The sequence below is a fragment of the Sinocyclocheilus grahami genome, unplaced genomic scaffold (genome assembly GCF_001515645.1).
Source record: "Sinocyclocheilus grahami isolate Dianchi unplaced genomic scaffold, SAMN03320097.WGS_v1.1 scaffold2839.1, whole genome shotgun sequence".
Taxonomy (NCBI): Eukaryota; Metazoa; Chordata; class Actinopteri; order Cypriniformes; family Cyprinidae; genus Sinocyclocheilus; species Sinocyclocheilus grahami.
Genome location: NW_015508015.1, coordinates 25,669 through 31,213, shown reverse-complemented (window position 1 = coordinate 31,213; position 5,545 = coordinate 25,669).

Genomic DNA, 5,545 nt, shown 5'->3' with positions numbered 1-5,545 from the left:
TAATTACACCCATACAGGAATGTAGCACCGTTAAATATATTTTGAAAATAAATTTTTAAAATACATAAAACATAAAGCTTAAAATTGTTCCTCATGATACATGTGTAAATATGTGTACGAAAAAATATATAATATTCCTATATATATATGCCTTAGTTTTTAATCAATGTTTTTTCAATGTTATTTCTACACTACGTTTACCATTTCTAAAGCTATTATATGATATGATATGATATATGATATTTACGTAAATTCTGCGTGACTTCTACATGCTTTAATGGGCGCGTGCACTAAACTGGAGCGGAGGAAGTCACCATGGAAACGGGGCGGCAGCTCATCTGTCAAGCAGCAACTCCATCTCTCACTGCTGTTTTCACTGATTTCAGGTAAGTTTAGTCTCTGAAATTACACAAATAGTACATACAAGCGTTCCTGACACTTTCTTTCATGTAAATGACATGCTTCCGTTGAATATTTACTTCATAGAAATGGTTTCGTGTCTTCGGAAAAAGTCCGTTAGCATCTCAACCGTAAGGCTATCTATAAGAGGTAACGTTAGGTTAACTATAGACTTGAGCTCTTGTTTCTGAAAGTTTGAGCTTTTAATGTCATCTTATGTGTAGATGAGCGTTTTTTTATATAAAGGTTTTGCTGGCAATTTGTCAATGGATGAATGGAAGTAAGCTAATTAAATTAACCTAAAAGTATGCACTGTACAGTTAATCGGATACGTCACTTACATGGAGCGTGAAAATGGGTGAAATAGCAGTGAATGGCAATGGACGGAACATAAAATATGTTGATTTAATTCTGGAACCGGTCCTGGCCAAACCTCCACAGACAGCCCGCGTCCCAAGCGAGATCTAATTCATGGACCAAAAGCGTGTAAACTTTATTGAGATCGGGACATATCAACCAGTAATTTCATTTCATTTCTGTAACGGACGGTAGAATGTTCAGCAATGAATGGTATGCTATTTATGACAGAATATAGTCCCACAACTGATCATTAATGTTTCCTCACGTGTCTCGACTTTGGTAACAACAATTCAAAATGGAAACATTTCAAGTGACACGGGGAAAAGACACGGAAAACTTCAGTGAACAGAAAAGAAGCGTGCGGTTAAAAAGTTAAAAATGAAAGGCCATTAACTGACAAACGAGAAGCATCACCATTCAAGTCAACAGGAAGAGCCAAAGCAGTTTACTAGTTTACTAAACAGTGCCAATGTCTTTAAGTTATTCTTGACTGTGTTGGATTGACTGCTTTGATGCATTGCAATACGGTAGGGCATTGTTTTGATGCATCCGGAAAAGTTTTTTCTTTCTTTCTTTCTTTCCCTGACTCAAGAGTCAAATGTCGCCCATGGTTGCAATAATGGTTGTCACAGGCGACAACATAATGCCAAAAAGAAAGAAACATTGGAAAATAGGCATATTTTATTCAAGACATTATTATATGACATCAACATGCATTTATCATTACAATCACCGCCAGAATGTCCAACTTCACCATGATGAACTTAAAATGTGGTTCTATTATTTTTCCTCAACAGTTCTCCTCACAAAACGAAATTCATTTCAAACACAAATTTGATAAGAACAGAGTGGAAATTATTAGCAACACCAAAATGAAAGCTAATGTTTTCTGTTAGTTTAAGCAAAAACTAAGAAAAATAAAACCAAACTTTGTAGCAATAATTAAGACCAAACTGAACATAATGTGTGTTTATGGTGCATGTCGGCAATGTTGTCTCGGCGGGGGCGGGGCGTGGTGGAGGTGGGGCTTAGGTAGGCGATATTATCGGATATCGCGATATTTTTAAAGGTGATTATCAATAAGATATTTTTGACATATCGCCCAGCCCTAGTAGGGTTATGGTAGAGAAGTGAACATTCAATTCACGGGCAACAGCTCTGGTGGGCATTCCTGCAGTCAGCATACCATTTTCACAAATTAGCATTTTTGCACACTGTATAAAATGATTGTGATTTTTTTAATAGTAAAATACTGTAAAAATGCTACAGTAAAAACCTGTTAACTGGTTAATAGTAAGTTTTCATACTATATTCGGTGAATAAATGTAATGACATTTAATGTAATTTTACAGTTAAATACCGTTAAAAATACGTTTTTTGAAAGTAAACAAAAAAGTCATTGTATAATTTACAGTGACAAACCATAAATTGTCACTCCCAGAATTCTCTACACTTCATATTTGATGTTTTTTTGTTGAAATAACATGTTTCTTCTTAGTTTTTTTTTTCTTATCAGTTGTGTACAATAGGGTTTAATCTTTTATCTAATGTTGTTAAATGAATGTTTATTGCATTATTTCAGTATCATGTGTGTCACCATGATGGGGTTTAGTGTTTGTGTGAATGACACTGTGTGCACCTTCTATATATAAGTATTGCCCTCCTCGGCTCGTAGAAAAGCTGTTTGTGATGAGGTTTGTTTCATCATGTGACTTTCTCATCACCACCAGTTTTTGGTGGTTATCAGTGCATTTCAATGGTTCAAAACAGATGTTAGTACTTCAATATTTTAGTTTATTAACATTACATCAGTTAATGAAATACGGTATTTTATTGTGAATTTAAGTTAAGTCTGTAAAATCTAAAATGTTGCTACCATATTTTTTACGGTGAAGTTCTGGCAACCACAGCTGCCGGTATTTTACCATAAATGTCAGATTTTTTTTACAGTGTAGTTTACACAGAGACAGTAACGGTATTGTTTTTAAAAACTTGCACTCTAAAAACAGTTTCCAAAAGTTTGCTTTCTCAGGTCCCCAAAATGGCATTGTTGTGTTAAAAATGAATGGCTAAAATTCATAAAGCTTTCAGTTTTTATTTGAAAACAGTGTCTTGTAAAAAGCCCCATATACTACAAAATGGAATAGAATAGTCAAACAACAAGTTTTCAGGTACTGAAATGAGTCTGTACTACTACTACTTACCTACTACTGTAGGTGTTGTTACTGGTATCGTTGCTGTTACTGGAACACACTGATATTGTTATATCACAAATTAACCTATACTTTTCACTATTTTAACCAGCAAGGTGCCTTTGTGCAACCATCTTTGTCAAGAAAAAAAAAGACCATGAACAGAATGTTTTTATAGCTCTACAAGCTATACACCAGCATTAACCAGCTTATTGAATTATTTTATAGTCGTTGAAACAATTTACTGTTATGATTTAATATGTTCCATGTCTGTACCTGTATGCATAGATACAGCTGCTTTGAATGTTGTTACTCAGGTGTTCAGCTGGTGAAAATAAATTGTGATTGACATACTTCATGGACTTTTGTGTTTGTTTTCATTTTCATCCCTCATGTTCCTTGAGCTAGTTTCTGTCTCCCTTAATTGTGTCATTATGTGCAGGTGTGTCTTGTCATTATCCTCATTTACTCTCCCATATAAGTTGTAGTCAGTTCAGTGTTTCTTTGTCCGGTTTCGTCAACGTGTACGTGTGTATTAAGCCTTCCTGTTGTGGAGTACCTTGTGTGAATATATTAAAGACTTTTACTTTCATCTTCATCTTCATGCGAGTTCATTCAACACCGAACCGTGATATTGTCAGGAGAAATATTACAGTTTGATTTCCACACAAATATGTGGAACATTATTCAAACATGTTTGTAAACAAAACATTTGTGATATTTAAGTGTTAATCAGTTTATTTTGCTGCAAAGATTTTTTTTTTTTAAATTTATGCCATTTCATGTGAGGAGGAAGATGACAACTGGGTGGGTGTTACGTATAGACACATTATTTTATTATTGTTATGCTGAGTTTATTTTGTCATATGTTAGTATTATTAATGGTAACACTTTATTTTAAGGATCATACATTAGACAGTAATTATTGACTAATAACTGCATTTGCAAGTGACTAGTTATGGACTTTTTTACAATTGTGAGCTATTTATAAGGCTTTTAGTGGTTGTTGTCTTATTTTTGTCTTGTAGTCCCTTTATTCTGTCCTAACAATGTACTGTACTAATTATTAATAGCTAACAAGCATATTTCCCACTAATAAATGCAATATTACTTCAGATTATGTTCCCTATTCTAAAGTAAATATGTGCTGTTTTTCAATAGGTTCAATAGGTTATTTGTTGTTTTATGGTTCAACAAGAGAACAAACTACAAATGAGACACATCTTGAATAATAGCAGTTATTGCCAAACAGTTCATTGACATTTGCTTTTAATACAAGTGATGATGGTCACAGAATAAACCAAACATCTGCATTTTTCACACTGGATATTTCCTTCTAATGTCATGCACTGTAAAAAAAAGCACTCAGTCATGCACTGTTTTTTTTTTTACAGTTTTTGCCAATAAATTTTACAGTGTTTTCCCTGTTTTTTTAAATTACAGAAACCATGTATTAAAATTGCAACAATAAACTGTTTATTGAAATGTGTAACATGATTTAACAAAGAAAATCTGTATAAACGAAATACACTAAATATCTGTTTTTTTTAACAGATTTTAAACGTCAATTTAAAAAAAGTAACCGTTAAAATAAAGTTTTTTTTTATAACCTGCTGGCCTCTTTCAATACATGAATAACAGCTGCGTCAATGTCTGACACCACTTAGCTTGTCCCAGATTATCAGAGATCTGTTAAAAACTGAGATATCAAAGTTGAAAGTTAATTATAATCCTATATCAATCTGTAGGCCTACAGATAGTTGCAATGTGAAGTCAACAGGGAGCCATCAAAATAAAGTGTAACCAATCCATGAGACACGACTACTGCTCCATTGACTAACAACAAGGTTTTCTTTTTTCTTAGTAGCCATCTTTGTCTACCATAATTTTTCAAATGGTTTCTTTAGCTTATCTTTACACTACCATAAGGTAAATGAGACAACACAGTACCACAGAGTATTGAACTTTCCTATTTGACTACATTAGGCAATAGTTTCAAAACCCATCAGTAGACAGGATATTCTTTATGCTTTAGTATAGTTGTACATCTGTATCACACCAAAATCTGAATACTTAATAAATAATTATAATACCATATTTTATAGTCTCTTAGTGCACAGTATGCATTACAATTTAGTAAATTAAGTAAAATGAAGTAAACGTAAAATGAGTCAAAAAACGACATCTGCAATTTAATTGCAAAAAAATTAAGCAACAAAACCACTGCAAACGAAATATCACAGACTTCTTTGTTCAGAACGCGATTTGCATAGCAATCATTTTTAAGGCATCAGAACAACTCTGCAAGGTGGCAGTGCACTCAGGAGGAAGCGCGCCATTTTAACGCAGGTTCACTTCTCTGCTGTGAAGAGGAAGCAACATGTTTGCGAGGGATCGTCAAAAGTTTGTCTCAAAACTATTTATCGACGTTCAAACATGCAACTCACAAAGTGTACATTTTAATAGACGACCGAAAACAAGTAAAGTAATGTAGGTCAGACATTACGTTTGCTAGGTTGCAGCTGAGTTTTAGCTTTAAGTTTTAACGTTACCTGTTAGAAAACACTCTCTGTCTTTCTGTTGATTCCAGACAT